The sequence below is a fragment of the Electrophorus electricus genome, chromosome 18 (genome assembly GCF_041902795.1).
Source record: "Electrophorus electricus isolate QZ-2024a chromosome 18, ASM4190279v1, whole genome shotgun sequence".
NCBI lineage: Eukaryota > Metazoa > Chordata > Actinopteri > Gymnotiformes > Gymnotidae > Electrophorus > Electrophorus electricus.
In genome coordinates this window covers 11,252,501-11,272,301 of record NC_137514.1, presented here as the reverse complement: position 1 = coordinate 11,272,301, position 19,801 = coordinate 11,252,501, and the positions used below count along the sequence as shown (strand labels likewise).

The 19,801-nt window shown below is 47.9% G+C and overlaps 1 protein-coding gene across 6 annotated transcripts in view; it reads right to left on the bottom strand.

The window, feature by feature from the left end:
* bcl9 (BCL9 transcription coactivator) overlaps positions 1-19,801 on the bottom strand; it is a 67,034-nt gene that overhangs the window by 16,343 nt on the left and 30,890 nt on the right. For 3 of the 6 annotated variants that reach the window (XM_035535127.2, XM_081701056.1, XM_081701057.1), the window contains exons 2-3: positions 11,697-11,898; positions 3,963-4,032 (exon numbers count right to left, since the gene is read on the bottom strand). The gene's annotated coding sequence lies outside the window, so the exon portion shown is untranslated. Of the gene's footprint in view, positions 1-3,962; positions 4,033-11,696; positions 11,899-13,978; positions 14,553-19,801 lie in introns of those variants that run through there. The other 3 variants (XM_035535129.2, XM_035535124.2, XM_081701058.1) reach the window with 3 other exon arrangements.

Sequence of the window (19,801 nt, the reverse complement as noted above, 5' to 3'; positions counted from 1 at the left end):
CACAACAGATCGGACGAACTACGTGCCTGGACACGGCGCCTCCACGCATGTTGTGGGATGTCAATAGTGGGTGAATATTCTACATCTCAAAGACAATTATAAAATGATATATAAAAAGTGAGAAGTTGCAGTTGTGTGTGTGCAGAACAAGAGGTCTCCCTCCACAGCCTCTTGATCTGAAACCCATGCCCAGGGCCCTGAGCAACACACAGACAGGGTGCATCAAGACGGTTATTGCAAAACGAGGGATTTTGTTGACGGAACGTGCAACGAGGAACCGAGAACCAATTGTTCTTGTCCCGATTCTACGAACTAAGGCAAAAGAGACAATTTGCCAAAGATGTAAACTCTCTCAAAAGATTAAAACACCCTCATTCTTTCGTGGAAGAAAAGCTTGCGCAACGAGCGGGCGATGGCGATGCGTTTCAGATAAGTGACGGTGTAATGAACATTGTGCAGCAGAACAGATGTTGGGTCCGGTCGCATTGCACAACAACTCTAAAGCGGGTTTAAACGCGCGCCACACATGCAAGGGGACGCCATCCGGCACGACGGCGCCTAAGGACCGATCCGACGCACGCACCCCTAACTGGCTTCCGTCGCGCGTTTGTCGGGGCAGGAAGGTGACCGGGAACGCAAAAGACGTGATCAAGCAAAGATTGGTAAGATGGCAACAGGTGTAAGCGAAGGGCCGTGAAACCGGCTGGATGGCGCCGGGATCGCGAGCTTACAGGCGACAACCGCCATGGAGCGCCGTGCCGAGCTGCTATGTTAGTGCTACGCTACGGGTCCAGCCTGGCCGTTCCCGTCGACCGCTGGGTTTTGAGAAAAGCCCTAAAAGCTCATTAGCCAAACTGAAATGACCGCCAAGGGTTGGTTTAAACTCGGAAGAGGAAACGGTCGTCTCGACGCTCGGACCCAGAGTGCAGGCGCAAACACGCCGCCCAGAGCCACGCCTACGGGAAACAAACACACAAGCAAAAACGGAAAGAGGACGTTCGAATTCATCCGCTGTCCGCTCGGCCTCATCGCAAGCCGAGCCTTTCTGGGTTGTGCAAGCGTCCGCGGGCCGGGGCCACGGAGACGCCACGGGTGTGATCCAGGACCTGCTTCACGTAACTGCGTCTTGGGAGAAATGTAGGGAGCAAACCCGATGGGTGATCAGTGCAAGCGCCATGAAGGCGGACCGAAGGATCAAGCACTGAGAAGAAACGGTGTCAGGAAGCAGAGAGTATGGACGTTGGGGACTAAATTAAAACCATTCAACCGAGAGAGAGAGAGAAATGAGCAGGACACTGTTGGTATTAGCCAAAGCAGACCACCATATATTAGGAACCACACACACACACACACACACACACACACACACACACACACACACACACACACTCTCCATATCCTTTGTTTGTGCCCGCTTTGAAAAGGCCAGGCATATTATGCAAATCCCATTTTGAAGCCAAGCCACAGCTGATCAGTGAGAAACTCCTCCACTCTCCATTTCCTCCTACTCCCTTCCCCTGCCCCGCCCACGCCCACCCCCACCCCCACCCCCACCCCCCATATGCTGTACTTGGCTGCCCGCAGGAAAAAAGAGGAACATGTGCACATGTACACACACCCCCACACTCACAGTAGCTGGATTAGAAACTGGCTGCAGGGTTATAGGAGACTCATGTAAGCATGTCAAATAATAAACACATTCTCTCACACACACACCCCCCCATACGCACGTGTAAAAGTGTGCGTTCACTCCCGGACTTGCTTTAAGCATTTATTAAAACATTTTCGCATAGGTTTTAATGAATGTCTGCGTTGGAATGCAAGACACACCAGCGCGCAGATTTATCAGAAGATGTCTGGCATTTTTTAACCAATCAGACGTATCGATCGTCTGCCTTTCAGAGCTGGGGCCTGAGCCAGGCTCTACGGTTTAAGTGTTCGCGTTCTCCTTGGGCTAATGAGAACATTTTAAAAAGTGAAGACAATTCGACTGGGATAGCGGCAATTATTAAGGTTGATATTCCCTTGGTGAGCGTTACAAAATGCAGAGAACACCACGTAATGAACTTCACGAACCAATTCGCGACTCACCCCGCGGAAACAGCTACGAGTTGCAAGCAGTCGGTGATGTGCTGGAAAGTTCCCGGAACGACCAGCAGTATGAGGCAGAATGAGAAGTGCGCCAACAACACACACTCACACAGCAAATCCCAATCCATCTTGCACACAAGCTTATGTGGAAACCATTGATGACCTTCTAATAAGGAAGCAGTGGCTTTCAATGATAAACCAATTGCGTGGGCCAAAACTAAAAATATTCCAATTTCAACAAAGTTTTGATTAATTGTAAGGACCTGACAGGAGACGAACAGAGGAGCGAGTCCATCAGTGTCCGTGACTCTCCATCACACGCGGACACGCCCCCGAGATAAAACAGAGCCTGTGGCTATTTAAAAAGTAAATAATTCAAAGCTTTGAAAACGGTTTCTCGTGCTAGGAGAAATATTTAAACCCACTGGGTCAAAATACGTTTTCATTGGCCAGATCCTAAATGGGAAAATTTTGCCAAATTCTAAAAATATCAATATACTATGGGTGAAGTCAAATTCTCTGATAAGCCCAGTTCCCATGATGAACTCCACAGTAGTGGAACTGTCTAATATCAAATCCTCTAATACAAATCTCTGAAGTTTTGTGGTCCAAGAGGCAAAGAAGTGTGTGTGTGTGTGTGTGAGAGTGTGTTCAGTTGACTAGATAAAGAGCTTTAGTATACATTAAGTGGCATTTTCAGCTACCAGACAAATCAAGTTGCGCTTGTTTAAGTTGCTGCTAATGGGCAAAAATGCTGTATGCTCCTAAGCCAATTCAACTAAACTGCAATTTTAAAAGGCATGAGAGAGTGAAAGAGGGAGCAAGATAAGGGAGGGCGAGCGCAAGAGGGAGAGCGCGAGAAGGAGCGCACACGTGCGAGTTAGTGAGTTAAAGAAAGAGAACCCATTCCACCCCGCTTAAAACTCCCCATAGGTTAGCACGCCCCAGTGGGTCTGAAAAGCCAAGTTCACGTGCCAGTCTAATTACAGCTTCGGGGACCTCTAGCTGGCCCGGCCGACACGTTCGGCTCTGGAAGGGGGAGTCCTTGAGCACGCTACAAAATGGCCACCGGCTAAGTGTCAATAAAGTAAAGTGCCGGAATGCCGCGGAGGAAGACGCAGACGGAGCGGCAAACCCAACGCACCCTGGAACAGGCGACTCGTCTGAGGTGCCCGTTTCCTGGTCTAGTCGTGGGAGGTGGGACAGCAGACCCCTGCCAGCAGGGACACTCTGGGACAGCCTGACTGTGCAAGGTCTCTCCCAGCATATTAAAGCCAAGATACAAAAGGATCAGAAGCACTGCAACCTGAGAGGGGCATACTGGCAAGACCCCAATAAGTAAAGTATGGTAACGCAGCTGCTGTATTTAACTGCATGTTCGTTTATGTTAACACGCATATTAAAGCGCAAGCCTACATGTCTCAAAGTTGGAAAAACCTAGATATCTGGAAAAGACGTTACAGCGAGGAAAGGCGCCCCCGTGCTGGGTGACTGCGCATACACGGCCAGGCCGTGGGCAGCGGGTCTCTGGGTAAGCCCACTCCTGGAACCGTTGCATGTTTGCACCGCTGGGTGCCCTGCAGCGTAGGCTCCCGATCCGGGCCTCGCTGCCCTCAGGAAGTCCAGTCCACATTTTTGGTATGTGTCGGGTCCTGGTGAGGGAGACCCTGATGGAGCTGAAGTAGACCAAGATTGTGGAGTGGCTGGGAGCTGAGAAACTTGGGAATTTCTCTCCCTTTCTCTCTCACACACACACACACACACCCCTTCGTTTCGCACACACGCAGTCGGCCCTCGTGGCGGGCGGAGCGGAGCTAGTCAGACGCGGCCCTGAAGACGTCAGCTGTGTCGGCGGCGGCGGCACTACTTACCATGTCCCTGCGTGTCACGATATAGCCGTGGCCATGACCTCTGCTCTGCAACAGGACGGCACGCTACGATCTGACACAGAGAGAGAGAGAGAGAGAGAGAGAGAGAGAGAGAGAGAGAGAGAGAGAGAGAGAGAGAGAGAGAGAGAGAGAGAGAGGAAGCACATGATTACTACGAGCGCTGAAGAGAAGAGAAGAGACCAAGAATGCTCACATGACTACACCGAAGCACTCCGGCCGGCGATGTGAAATGAATTAATAACTCCGGTTGAGAGTTTATCTTGCTGAACATGTAGAACTTGTACAAGTCGAACCCTGAAGCGCATGTTAAACGTCCCCGTCGACACCATCCTGCATTCCTTGTGAGCGGTAAAGCCATTAACCATTCTACAAACCCATAGCAACGTACGTACACACACCTCAAGTTCATTCGATTCACAGGAGAGTGGGTCCTAATTTTAAGGGGTCCATATATCAGGTTTGTGTGCGTGTCCATCACCATACATCACCACTATCGTGAAAGGTCATTTCAGGCTATGCAACACGCTCACCTTCACTCACTCAAACAGGCAGAGACCGGTTTGGCCCCAAAACCTACATCACTATCACGGACAAGTGCTTTTTAAACAATTTTTAAACAACCTGCTAAGCTCCAGGGAAGCCCGGAACCCAGCTGGTTCGGCTCGGTCCCGCAAGCTGGCCGCTTCAAGGCGGAACTCGGCTAGAGGGAACGCATACAACAGACGTTAACGACAGGCAGACGCACGTCCCCTGCGTAGGCACGTGAGACGCCCGATATCAGATATACGGTTCTCGCTCCCACTTACAGCTAAACGGTTCATGTGGATCACTCAACTGTCAGCACCTGAGGGCCATAAATACTCACACTCTCTCTCACACACACACAAAGACACAGAGAAACAGCCCGCCAAAAAACAGCAAGTAAATCAGAAAGAGAAGCAGCTTTCTGAGAATCTGCCACAGAAGGAGGGAGGGAGCAGGAGAGAGAGAGAGAGAGAGAGAGAGAGAGAGAGAGACTCTCAAGTGGCAGTGTGTTTCCTACATTAACGGACAAAAATGGAAAAAACAAACAATGTATTAATTGCAAACTTGACGCGGTGCCAGCAGGCCAACATGCCGTTACCAGTCTAGCTCCATCAACAATCGTCCTCGAAACGGCATGCCGAGGGACGCTACGCTCCGAATCAGGGTGCCGTGGAGTGCACGGGCGACGCCGAAGTGGCCGCGGGACCACAGAGGTGCAGGTGAGAGAAGTCGGGCACCCAGCATCTCGCCACCGGCACAGAGACGAGTGCAGAGTCCCGCTCGACCTGGAGCTCCTAATGACAAGCAGTCAGACTTTGCTGAGCTGCTAAACCAACACGTCTGGACAGAGCCCCACGTTTCCTGTTAAATGGTGTGTACTTGGCTAACCAGATAGGGGCATGGATACAGGCAGACGGCTTTGTTTGTTTAACCGTTTCCTCACCTGAAACGCTCATCTACAAGAGTGTGCGTGCGCGCGCGCGCGCGCGCTAAGCAATATTGCAACCATTTCTCCCCCAACAAAATTAAACACCATCCAATTAATACATATTTACAGACATTATTTGTGAAGACGGATGGTTTATTTAGTCAATAAAGGTCAGGTACTCCTCAAGCTTTTATAATAACTTTAACAAAGTCAACTTTAGGAAGTTTAAAATCAAAGCCAAGCCATAGATAAGATATACAAAGAGCTTGATGACCGCAATGTCACAATGTAATAACTCCGTGTTCAGTAAATTTCCCAGCCTTTAACGGAACGTCCGACTGGTTTCACCTTGCTTCTGTAAAGGTCACGTTTGCCAGGAACGGGTGTTTGCCAAATTAGCTGATTTACAACACAAAGATCCTTACGGAGTCAGATTAGACAGATGGCGCACGGATGTCCACGCATACGCAGACCCCGACACATTGGCGAGCTCAACCGACGCACTTTACGTCCACCAAGGGCTCAGAGCCCCAGATAAACACACACACGGGTGCAAAAGGAAAGTAACCGATGAACGGCTGCAGTGACTCTCGCAGGCGCCACGGAAACGAACCCTTCCGTGGACCGCGGCATTGCACACAAGTCCACGCAAACCAGTCGAGCCATGCTAGAGAGGCAGACAGAACCTGTGTGTGTGCGCGCCAGAGAGACAAGACTGCTTGTGTGTGAGGGGTTGAAGAAAGGCACAGTCACGCACGGGCAGGCGGGACTGCAGCAACGGGACCGGGCAGGCCACGACGGCAGGAGGTTGGGAAGGAAGAGAGGTGTGGCGAGGCAGGGTGGGGCAGGGCCAGACGAGGGGGCGGAGACGAGGAGGAGATGGGATGACCGTTTAGAAACGCGTTCAGTGGGCTGTCAGCCGGCAGCACGGTAAGGATTCATCTCCGTCATCCGCCGCTCCTGGCCGAGCAGTCTGCATGACCACACGTCCGGGGGGGGGGGGGGGAAACGTGCGAAAATATGAACATGGAGCTAGCCTTAGTGTGGCCCCACATTCCCATAATCTAACAGGTATATACCGATTAAAAAACCCTCTTGAATCAGGAATCGATGATTCGATATTTTGCCGATACTGATATTTACCAATAAACCGTGGGCTTGGCAATTTGCTTACAGTTTATATAACAGTTGTAAAAGCATGGCTTCTCATCCAGAGCTTAATCTTAATAAGCAAGCCAACATGACTACAGGAATTTTAAACAAACATTTACTAATACTGGTGTGGGACTCCCCCAAACACTAAGAGACAGCCCCCTGCTCCGGTCCAAAACATTACATTAAATCACAAAAAAAATAAAATGAATAAAAAAATAAAATAAAATAAAATTTTCCTCATCACGGTTCAGGACTTCTCGCTGCCATCGTGTGCAACGTTCACCCCTCTTCTCCTGTCTTGGAGAAACATCGGCGCAACAGCGACTGCCGCATGGTTTCCCGGGGCTAAATCCTGGCTCAGACAGGCTATTTTCAGGGAGTGCTACACGGAGAGGAGCTCCGCTTCCCTGGTGGGCAGCGGAACGCGGGAAGACCGAGGGCAGCCTGCACGGCTCCGCCTCCCACCCCTCCCCCGTTCCCCCCTCCCCGTTACTACTTCCTCCCAGCAACATGCCAAGGATGTCAGAATTCCCGGAGCCGTGGCCCTCGCGTCTGCTCCCTTCATAAAGGCTGCCCGGAGATTTTTCCGAACGCGCTTGCCGAGGAACATCATGGGCCCGGGCTGAACCCGTCGACCCCCGGCAGCAGGAGGAGTGTTCCTTCCTTCCTCCACCCCCCCCCCAATCCCCTGCTCCCTGGCGCTATGCTCCTGGCTGGGTGCTTGCCTTTGTTTGGTCGGGTGTCGGAGGGTCTCGTGTAGCGCTCCCTCGCGCTCCCGGGGCTGGCGCTGCGCGGACATGATGTCAGACGACCAGCTGGTGAGACGCGCACTGGCATGCAAGAGTGTCTGTGGGCGTGCATATGTATGCCACTCACACATGCGCGCGTGCACAAAGACTAATTCACTTTGAAAATTCGCTCCAAACTCCACAGACGCTCTTTATGCTCGCTCTCCTGAACTAGCGCTCTTCACGCGAAAACACACGCGCGCTTCCGTAAAGAGGCATCGGGGGGGGGGGGGGGGAGGTGTCTGCCGACAGAGAGGATGCGTGGCGGCACGGCCAGGAAAGCCGAGGCCCAGCGAGGTGGCACGGAGTTCGGCTCTGGGATCGGGATCCGGCCTGTTCCTTCCTGCCTCTACTTTTGCGGGGACGGCGGGGTTCGCGGCGCCCTCGCAGGTGCACGCTTAAGTCCGGTGGAACCGGTTAAGCCCTGGGCCGTTTAGTGGGCTGGCAGAACCACCGTGCACACATGCGAGCAGTCTCTCTCACACACACACACACACACACACACACACACACACACACACACACACACACACACACACTCCCTGGCACACTGGTGAAGTGACACAACCTGCTCCTGGCATGAAGGGAAGACACTGGCACAGCTGGACCTCTCCACAACCCAGAGAGGTTGGCAGACAGACACACACACCCACACACACACGGTCCTGCCAAGACTCCATCGGGGCCTTTTTTCTATTGGAGCCAGTGTCGAACACAGAATGAGATAAATCTGCCTCGTTAGCAAACAGGATCGTTGCGAGAGGGGAGGCACGGATGAAGGTGGAGTTGGACAAATGAAATCCCCTACGACAGAAACAGGCGCAGCAACCTTTCCCAAAAGAACACAGGGATACAGACAGAAGGAGAGGCTCATGGATGCAGAAGCTGCCGGTCTGACCGGGGCCAAAAGGACCGACTGCTCTCGGCTGGATCCCCACGACTCCGAGACCCCACCTCAACTCATTTATGCACACAACTTCATATGTTTTCTCCCCCCGATTATGGCCATGACACTGTCCTATACTGTAATATTATTCGTACATGCCACTTTTTACAGTTATAGCTTTGTACTGGCCACGTACAAACCGTATGCCATATAAATGTTTTTTTTTTTTTAAACATTACGCCAATGAGCTACTACAATTTTAGTATGAAATGTACATCTGCAACACATCTGCAACACTAATGGTTTACTCCCGCGGTAGGTTTGTGAGAATATTAAGTGCATCTCTGTATGGGCGAACGGATTATATTTAAAAAATAAATAAAATAAATGCCAGCGCCCGTTTCACCGAAGTGTTTCTGGCAGGAGGATGCGTTGGGGGGACAGATGGTCTCGTGGTGCACGGAGGCGAGGCGAGGCCGGGTCAGGGCCGGGTCAGTTGGTCACCGCTGAGAGAACAGGGGCGTGCTGTCACGCCGCTGCCGCCAGTGTTCACACTCGCCATTATCTCGTTTGCGTCCCGCCCAGCGCCGCTGAGACTCGGAGACCCCCCCCCTCCTCCTCCACCCGTCACGGAGCTTAAGGTAATTCTGATTTGGTTGGACCAGAGGGCATCGTGAAACCCCTCGATGTTTCACCCGGGGGGGGCACAGGACGCAGCAGCTGTCTGAATTCTGAGACGTTTTACAGTCTTACCTATTCTGCATTAGGCTACGGTGCCGGATATAGTCTGTAGTCTATTGCAGCAAATTACATCACCTCCATGAAGCAACACTCTCACTTTTTTTTTTTAAAAGTTCACCGGTGATGTCTAATGAATAAATCCAGCAGTGATTTGCCCAGTAAGCCGATGCGCCGGGAAAAAACAAACAAACAAACAAACAAACCACGGCCCCTCCCCCTTCTTCCCTCAAACCTCAAGCAGCTGCTGGGACCCAAATCTCTGAGCCATCATTTTACCTCGAGACCAAGCATCCCCCAGAAGCACGGGTAAACGGTGAACTAACGGGTCTGAAAGGCTCTGCCTCTTCCCGCCTCGACGCGGGCCAGAGCCCCGCCCTCCAAACCAAGTTAGCAAGCTTTCAGTATTGCCGTGTCAGCCGAGACCACCCCCACCAATCACGAGCCCAGCTACAAAAAGCGAGCGCCCTTTTTGATTGGACAGATGTTTGCTCGAACATGTGCACCAGATAGTTACTTCATCAATGAATCATTTAACATTAACGGATTGTTACAGTTCATAAAGTGCTTCACTGTCAAAACACTGGTGTGCAACTAATGGCAATTACGTATGGTTATATAAAACTCTATCTACCGCTATAGTTAAGACATAAATATTATTCGTGGAAGCTGCCACTTACTTAATACCTTGACGTTTAACAATTTAGGGGTTAACAACCCGGGATTTAAAAAACACACCACACCTTGTCGCACTCAGTCACTCGATTAACAGCGCATTAAAAAACCCAAACAGAACACCAAATTCTTTACCCACTCCAATTAGTTTCTGATCTGTCAACTCCGGAGTGGCCAGCACTTTCAGACTGTGTAATGAAGAACAGATCACATCATTAGTTTCTGTAATGATGCCAAAACTCCGCCTCCCGGGCTAGGGCTCCGCCCCCCCTACTCCTCACCAAATAGGGCCCCTCCCCCCTCTCCAGCTGTTCCCTTCTGCAGCCCTGTGACCCCACCGCAGCCTGGACAGCCACTCAAAGCCTGAGTCAGCCTTTTGCGGGTGGAATCTCCTTTCTGCCGGCAGGGGGTCGGTTAGCGTTCGGGTGACCGGCCATTTGTGCTCGCGCCGACCTTAAAGCACGCACGTTACGGATGGGACCTGATAAGCCGGTTTCATTAATTGGCGTCCGCGGTGCCAGCTCGATCGGAGACGCTTCCTGCTTTGGCCATGTGTGGTCAGGCTTAAGTTACGATGGCTGAAATCGCACAAAAGAAATCCGTCGTTGAAAGCGATGGGTCGGAGCGCTGGAAGTCGAGTTCCTCTCTGGGTGGCGGGTTAATAAAGCTTTCCCCTCCCACACATTAATTATAATCACCTTTAATTATCAACTGTAGCAGAGCTGACTCGCTGACCGCAAACTAATCACAAATACCTGAATGGGAGAGATTCAGCTAATCAGAGTGAGCGTGTAAGTAACAGAGTCCAGCATCACTAGGAAACCACGCAAGCTCCTGCACACAGAGCATAATGATACAGGACACACACACAGACAGGCCGATAAAGGATGATTAGCAGAGGATGGCGCAAGCAGGAGAGTAGCAGCAGTGATTACAGCTCAAACAATGGAGAGGTGGTGAGAAAATGTATGCGTGTGTGTGTGTGTGTGAGAGAGACAGACAGACAGACAGACAGACAGACAGACAGTAAAGAATGGAGCCAGGGGAGAGGCCGAGGCCTTGGGACTGACCTACAGTCAGGGACCGTCTGCACTGTCTCACACACACACACCTCAGACCCTACAGACACAGGCAGACCCTTCCTTCCACACACTGTTCAAAACGTAGACATTCTAACAGAGTGGCAGTCTTCCAGAAACACACTATAACACTAAATGAGCTGGACCCTCCGGAGACACACAGACGCACGCAGGCAGATTTACTTTAAGTCTCCCTCTTAAAGCCACGCGCGAACGCTTTCGTCCACAAAGGGCCATTTCTAACAATTAAACAAACGAACCAATACATGCTGCAAATTAGTATTAAATGTCGTCATCAGAGCCATTTAGCAATTTAAGCGCTGTGACAAAACGCAACCTGCAGCACTCAGCCTACAAAGTCCAGAGTAACAGCAGCCAAAATCAGGACATCAAATCCGTAACATTAACCTCATACGAGAGACTTAAAGGGGAACTGTCAGAAAAACAAGCAAAAACCGTGTCTTGCCATATACACGCTTCCCTTCCCTGCGGACTTCTCGGCAAATAAATATCCGTGGGCTCATCTTTGAGGTGGCTCTCCGGAACGCACGCGGCCAGTGCCAGACCTTGCCACCAGGCCTCACGGGGGTTTAGCGGTACGGAGCTGAGCACCACGCACCAAATTCAGGTTTGAATCACAGCAGTGCCATGCGTCGCCCAAGACTAAGGCCCTTGAGAATAAAAATGGCCCAGAGGTACACAGCAATGCCGACCGCCTTGCGGTTTACACAACGGGCATCATGCAAAACTATTAAACCACTATTAAAAATGTGCCTTACTCACATTACTAAGCTTCCCATTCAAATCCATGTCACAACTCGGTCACATGGTGTACTTTCCCCTCTACCAAACATTGTGTGCATGTAAACATGTCGTGTTTAGACCCATGCGGAAACACATGAGCGTGTTACAGGAAAGATCACGCCACCACGGTTACCCTACCTTGGATGACCCTGAGGTCTCAGAATCTCCGGCTCCTCCTCATCTGAAGAGGCTGCCTGTAGATCCCCTTTTAGTGTGCTGGTGCAGGCACGCCTCTCCTCCTGCTGGTGACACCAGTATGGGCGTGGGCACCGGGTTCGCTCAGAGTGCTGAAGACCACAGGCTCTCTCTCAGGAGGTGATCACAACGTCCACAGACGAACCTGTGGGGGAGGTAAACAATGCACGGTCAGTCTCTACACAGCTCTGCTGGTGTGCTGCTGGACATCAGCAGCAATGACAAGATCTAAGGGAATTTAGAGTGCAAGAAAAATGTCCCGATGTGGTATTAACCGAGCTCAACCACTAGCAAAATTGCAAACAAATTGACAAAGAAGTGACCATAACAGGTCAGCCCAAAACGCCAGACAGTTTACATTCATCCAGATGCACCCATGTACAAGTTTTGTTGGCCATAAACAATAAATAAATAAATATCCAAGATCGCTACCCTTGTCTGGATTGCAGGCCGTACACAGCCGTGTGAAAAATGCCCAGTAAGCTTTGTTTGGCGCTCCGGCCAAACAAACTCCAAATAGCAGGACACACACCAGCACAAAGGACAGAAAACCAGAACACCTTCTTCTTTCAAATGCGCTCAATGTATTCCACCACATGCTAATTTTCAAAAACCAAAAGCTACGGCTGCAATTATGTGACTCACTTTGTGGATAGGTGCAGCGGGTATTCCATTCAACTTCAAAACAGGGAAGCTCTTTAAACTTACTACTAAAAAGACTGTTTAAACTTAGACCAGACTGTGCACAGTGTAATAAGTCTAGGGTATCATATAACCATTACCTCTCTGTGTATATGCGAGTAATAAGTAGAAGACTTGTATAGTGCCTTGTATAGTATGTATAGTATAGACTTGTATAGTATGCTTCCTATTGACAAAGTCTCACATCAAACTACATTTGAATAGGATGCACCAAATACGCACTTTTGTAGAAAGTGCTACCATAAGCTACCATAGAATTCACCACAGCAGTGCCATTTAAAACATCACGCCAGCTACAATAAAAACACGAGTCCCTTCTTCTGAGCGTTGCAGTTAGAAGAGGGCCAATATCCTCGCTTGAGCCATTTACAGTTTGCACTTCCTTAAGCAAAACAGCACTGCTGCAACAACAAAAACTTTCCCGAAGTGTCCCGATCGATCCCGATGAGGCAAGAGGTCAGAGCTCGCCACTGGTCAGTGTGTGTGTCTCTGAAACCAAACCAAGGCGATGACCGGAGGAAGAATCAAGACATGCAGAACTGCTTCCGACGACTACACCCAGTGCATGTGGGCTTTCCTCGAAAAGCCACAACCAACCAACTCGTCCAAGTGACAGCAGAACTTCCTTTAACGCCATTCAATATTCGATTAAAAACCTGCAACCATTTATGAAAGTAAAACGTACCAACGTGTACGTTTGGCCATTACAAACCAGCGAAGCCCTGTAAACTGGAGCGTTAGCAATAGCACACCAACACACCGAGACACCAGAGCTCCATGTGCACAAAAACATCGATGTTTTAAAGGCAGGCCCAACGCACAACACAAAGATACGACACGTTATAGGCGTCGACCGGTCCGGGATCGTTTGAAACGGTTCGTGTGACATTTTTGTCACACGAACTTCGATAATGTGGAAGTATAAAATCCAGAGACGGCCTGACAAACTTCCTCGAAAACCTGACAGACTCTCCAAACGGGACAAAAAAGAACCGAGGAAAGTCGACGAGGCTGGTCAGTTAATTAAAGGCGAAGCCACCTTTTAAACTTACGGAACTAACTCGAATTGCTTGGTTGGCGGGGGGGGCGGTGTTATCGGTTTTCTTTTCTTAATAGTGTGGCGGTGGAAAAGCGGAGACAAAAAGGGGAAAAAAAACGAAAAACGGCGGGGTGGGAACCAGCGAGCTTCCTTTAGCATCTCCAGCCATTACAGCATTTGCAAACGCTGCAGCATACTTTGGCTAAACTATCTGAAGTGGAAAAAAGACCTGTGCCTTCACACAAAGAAACTACACACAGAGCAAACCTCTGACACGTAAACGTACGTCCGGTTAGTTTCGTTGTTTTTTGGATATATATATGTACAAACTTTAGAAATCTCGACGACTCAGTTGTTTAAGATTTCTTCCCAGCTAGCTCCACGGCTGCTCTCCTCAGTGGGAGCAAGGCCAAACGTGTTTACTGCCGGGCAGCGAGAAGAGGAAAAGGACATTCAGGAGGAGCGAAAGCAAAACAGATCTTACCGTGCAGAGGCGCTTAATCGTGAATACACGCCACGTAAATATCTTTCCATCCCTAAGTTTCCATTTCAAAGAAACCAAAAGTTCGTAATTAGGGCTCTGTGAATTCCACTCTGCAAAAAAAGGTATTCCACAGTCGAGAGTTTCCCAAAATTATAATCCTCGAGGTGAGTAACCCATTTCACAAAGAAACCCACCAGAACCCGGGCACACACGGTCCAAAGCACGGTTGCAATCCAAAGAATAACCGAAGACTCAACGCAAAAAATCTCAGCTCCTGACTAGAAAACGAAGTAGGCTACACGGCTGCTGCAAGACGTCCCAAACTTGTGTAGCCCTTTTTTCTCTCTCTCTCTCTCTCTCTCTCTCTCAAAGAAGTTGTTCCTGTTTCGCCAAAGGCTGGGGGAGGGGTGCTTTTGAGAAAGCTCCTACCCAGACCAGAGCACAAAATCATACACAGGCTTTTGGTAACGGTGGTGGTGGTCCCCCCCCCCCAAAAAAATGAAGGTTTTAAAAAGGCTGGCTGTTAAGCGAACCGTTTCAGGTGGACATTTTAAATTCTACAATGTATTCAAGAACCAGAGATAGGTGATATCACTCCGGCTAATATCATGTTGTTATAAATAGAAATGGATCAAATAGTATTGAAGCGGGCTGGAACACTATTGCAGTAGCCACTGGCTAACAAAACAATTGAATAGAGCCAATATTAGTTTATTTTGCAGAACACTAGTAGGTTATACACATACACGCCCACACACACACACACAAAAAAAAATAAAAAAAAAAAAAAATAAAAAAAAATATATATATATATATATATATATATATATATATATATATATATATATATATATATAATCTCATACTTTATTTATTTATTCTCGTGTCTTGGAAAATAATCGCTTACACGGAACAGTCATCTTGCGCAATATGAAACAAAACGGCACTCCTCCAAATTCCTACAGCTCTCGCTTCTCCCAGCAGTTATCTCCACGCTGCTGGGGCAGAGCCGCTGTAGTTCACGGCGCGGAGAGAGGAAGCGCCGAAAACACCGAGGGACATGGTATCATATTCTGTGTGCCGGAAATGTGCCATTTATCGTTTTAACAAAACGGAGACTCTGCAAGTATATGCAATTAAATATAATCCATCGCCTTTCAAATATTCCAGAAATTTGTTTAAAGTCTCTTCTAGCGCTAACCGGTTTTCTTTCAACCTATGAAAGTTGTGCTGGTGTCAGTTTGCCTACATCCCCCCCCCCCCCCTCCCCCCGCGTTGGTCTTGATGGTTTAGTCCAAATTGTAAGCAGGTCTACGTGCCGCCGCATACGCTGACTGTCCGGGATCGACCCTCAAGGCTTTGGAGTTTATTGAGTCACATATGATTGGTCATTCAGTTGCAATCATATAATAACTTTATATATATATATATATATATATATATATATATATATATATATATATATATATATATATATATATACCCTGTCTCCTATCAGAAACATACAAAGACGTGATCGCGTGGGTTTGAAAAGAATCGATAATTCCAGATGTTCGATATCAAATAGTGAAATGGGAATATCAAAAAGATGAATATCAGAGCGGTAGTTTAGCTGTTAGTTAAGCTTCCTACCAAATAACACCAGCAAATAAATCAGGACTTTGCCCACGAGTCAAGCACAAGATTAAAATGACAGTGATGTGTGATAGTCTACAGCACCATTGCAGGTGCCATCTGAACTATGTGTTGTATCGTATTCTTAACACACTTTCATTAATTAATTTAATCCATGAAATAATCTAGGTTATTGTTTTACCATAGCATGTAATGAACAGGTACACACACACACACACACACACACACACACACACACAGTCCCCTCCTTGACTGTCCATCAGAGTCATATGACCCCAACATCATCTTGTTCCTCTAAAATGATTTCATAAAAGAGGCAAAACACGCAGTTGTAAAATGCAATAAATCCTTTCTTAAATTAAAAGCCATACAGAGCATAGCACAACAGAGGAAGGCAGTTACTTAGCTAAACAACAAAATATTGCTGTTTTTCTATTTCTCAACCAGAAATAGCACACATAAAAAAGAGAGCCAGAGAAAGGAATTTGGTTTCTTTTTAATTTTGCCAGCAGCAAAATGTTAACTGAGGTCTCTATGTGCTTGTTTGGCTGTGCGTGCGTGCGTGCGTGCGTGCGACGCTGGCCTGTTCATTTTGTAGCAGAGTACATGTGCAGTACGTGTGCAGGGAGGCAGGGGCTTGGGGGAACTAAGTGCATTTGTTTGCAATCTAATCCTAAATATGAACCATTACTATTACCACATCCACCCAAGAGACAGAGACAGAAGAAAAGGGTTAAAAACACCAACACCATCAGCCTCTCTTTCCCGGAATACAGGAAAAGGAAATAGACCATCTACCACCACCCCTACCACCCCACCACAACTACCACCAAAACTAGCACCTCATTACCACTACCCCTACCATCAAAACTACCACTCCACTATCACTACCCCCACCGCCATGTTGGTAGAAATAAAAACATCCCTTGTCACTCACCTGGGAGTAATTGTCAGAGAAACAGCAAACCACATGCTTAGAGCCCTTGCCACACTGGCTAAAGTAGAGAAGTTTGTCTTCCCTGTCTGCATGTGTATGTGTGCTGGATGGTGAATAGAAGGTTCTCCTGTGGAGAACACTCTCCCTATCTACAGTTGGCTTGCAGTTTGGCCTTATCCTGCTGATCTGAGAACAGGACGTCCGCATCCTTTGCGTGTTACAGTTAGCATTTGAGTCAGGGAAAAGGACGCGACAAATGTCTAGAACTGGCAAGCGGCTGAATCCTAAAGCTCACAGCAAACGAGGCCTGGTTTGCTAATAATACACAGATGTAGCTTCCTCCATAAATATTCTAATTCTGTCCGTTATAAATGAAACTCTAAAACGGATTTCAGACTAATTCAAGCTTTCTGACAGATTTCATCCTAATTCTGATATGGCAAGGTGACAGTAGTGTAAAAGTGTGCAAAAAGTACATTAGAAAAATCACTTATCTAATTACAATTATTAGGGTAGCTCAAACCTACCCGCAAGACCCCTGCCGTTTGAACTGCGTTAATAAAATAAAGGGAATAACAGCTTCAAACGCCTGGATAAGTGAGTCCGGTGTTGATTGCATGAGGAATCTGATGTCTTGTTCCATGCACGGATAGAAGTGTTGTATCATAGGATATGTTTTTGTCCATGTATTAAAAAACATGATGAATGGCCAGTAAATGAAAGGTACATAGTATTAGACCCTGTCTCCGTCTCTCTGTCTATTTTTTTGGGTATCCAGTATAGAATACCACTAATGTAACACAACCTGCCATTTCAGCCTCTCCCAAAAATATCATTTTAGATAAAATATAAATGTTTATGAGACACCCTATCTATCCTCCTCATCTCTTCTCCTGTCTTCTCTTCTTTTAAGCGCTGGGCTGTTCTCCCCGCCATCGGTACTGAGTCATATATCAATTACAAAATCCTCAGCCGGATGAAACGCACTGATGAATTGAAAAGACATCAATTAGCTTGTCATCAGCTTGCTTCCTAATAACAATCGATTTAAGCAGGCGCCAATTATTTATTCAGCGCATCTAGGCTATGTTTAAAAATAAATAAAATGACGGGAATCAATATGAATTACTGCATAATTGCTGTTTACAAAATTAAATCATACATTCACTTAACCTGAGAATGTGAATAGTGGTTGGCTGGCAACTTAACATATTAAATATTAATTTGGGTAGAAGTGAACCATGTATCGAGCTAACTGATTTGTTTCGAAAAACCCTCCTAGTTAGGAAACAGTATCTGTATATGTTCTTGGCTAGAGTGTTGGGGTGGGGGGGTGGGGGGGGGGGCTGTCTGTGTTTTTTTGGCTGCAGTTATATCCGCCCCGACAGGACAGAAGAACCCTCGGCTCGGTGCAAACATCACAGCAAAACAAACTCCTTCTGCGGAGACTGCCATCTTCCTTTTAATTAATTTCTTATTATTTTGGCAGCATGCACAGCGTAGATGATCTATCCATCTTTTTCTCTCTACATATCTTTCTCTTTATTTTTCTCTCTTTCTCTCTCTGCTTCCCTTTCCTGCTCTCCACTCTCGTAGACACTCTGTCATCGTAATAGAAAACATTTCTCTCTTCCTCCGGTACACACACACACACGCAAACTCACGTACACGCAAGCATATACGTGCACTTTCAATAAAGCCTGAGCACACTCTTTCAAAGAAGGACCCGGGAGCCTTACTAAGGCGTTCCATTCTGTCTCCTGTACAGGACCATGCTAACAATGTGTCACCCTCACACAGCATCGCCGAGATATGCGCAAACCGCGCCTACACATGCATACACAGAACACCTACACACGGTAACACTGCACAACATCTATTCAGAAAATACTATTTCGGGCCTACGTGAGTGCTCAAATGTCCCAAATGTTAGTCTTCTTCTTGGTGGAGCATTTTCTGCACAGCAGCAGTTTACCAGCACCAGTGCGGTAATTCAATATTCCATGTGTGAATGGACTTGTAGCAGACATTCTAAACACCATGTAGCATTCCAACACCTCCTCAGTAGTCTTTCAACTACTGAGCCTTATTCCTAAGTCATGAGATGTTATCTTAACACCCCCCACCCCCCCCAAAAAAAAGTCAGGAATGGATATACCAGTGCCTCAAGCAGTGGGTTAGGACAAGACCACCCTGGCTGTGTTGATGGGGGGGAGGGGGGGGGGGGGGGTTACAGATGTAATGCTTTGAGCTAGGCTTTTGTCTAGCCATGGTGGTGAATCCTTGGCACGAAGTCCACCTGCATGTCACATTATAATCTGGCTTTTGGTGGCTGAGTCACTTTGTTCTCCACCCACAGATGAAATTTAGTCATGGACTCAGTTACTGTCCTCTAACAGACATCAGCCTTAATGTGAGTTCAAGATACATCTAGAAAATGATGCATCTCATTGATTTATGAGATTATCAGCATCAAGATCTTGCCAGACCTCTGAATATATACAACATGTTCAACAGATTAACATGGATTAACGATTTTTTATGCTTCGTAACCCAATTTATAAGGAACCTAGAACAAGCTAAGAGTGCAAATCAAAGAAAGCATTTTGTTTAGCAAATTAACTTTGTAAAGTTTAAAAGCACCTATGCGAAGTGAATGAACATCTCTAGAACAAGAGAGAAGAGCAGAGTGACCATGATGACGTTTTTATGACTATTTCTGGTGTCTTAAATACATCTACTGTGTAAAAAGGGGACAAAGCTTACTAAACATGTGCTGCTCTTATGCCTCGGGGCGCACCGTTGCTGCCAAGTGGTACCGCAGCAGAGATGATGTCCGGATCAGTTAGGCCTGCGCCAAAACACACTCCCGTGTAAAGGAGGTGGCAGGGAACCTCGTCGCTTGTCCATGAGCAGCCTTCCCTTTCCCACTTGCATCCGTTGGTTGGAGGCGCTGTCTGCACATGCTGGGAAACGTTCCAGCCTTCTGCAGCAGCCTCAGGGGCCGCCGATTACGTTGTAAATGAAGTGAACACTCCCGAAAGGAAGCGCTCCGAGTGGAACCATTACGGGATTCTTCCATATGTCCCTGCCTGAATCCTGTTGGAGGATCAGGCATGATCTTTTCATAGGGGGCCTGCAAGAAGCCTTCACAGACATGTTCCAATACAGGGGTCTCTAAGGCCTGCTGGCAGGCACTTAACTCAGAAATGCACTATTCCGACGGCGAAGGTTACACAAACCTTACTTGT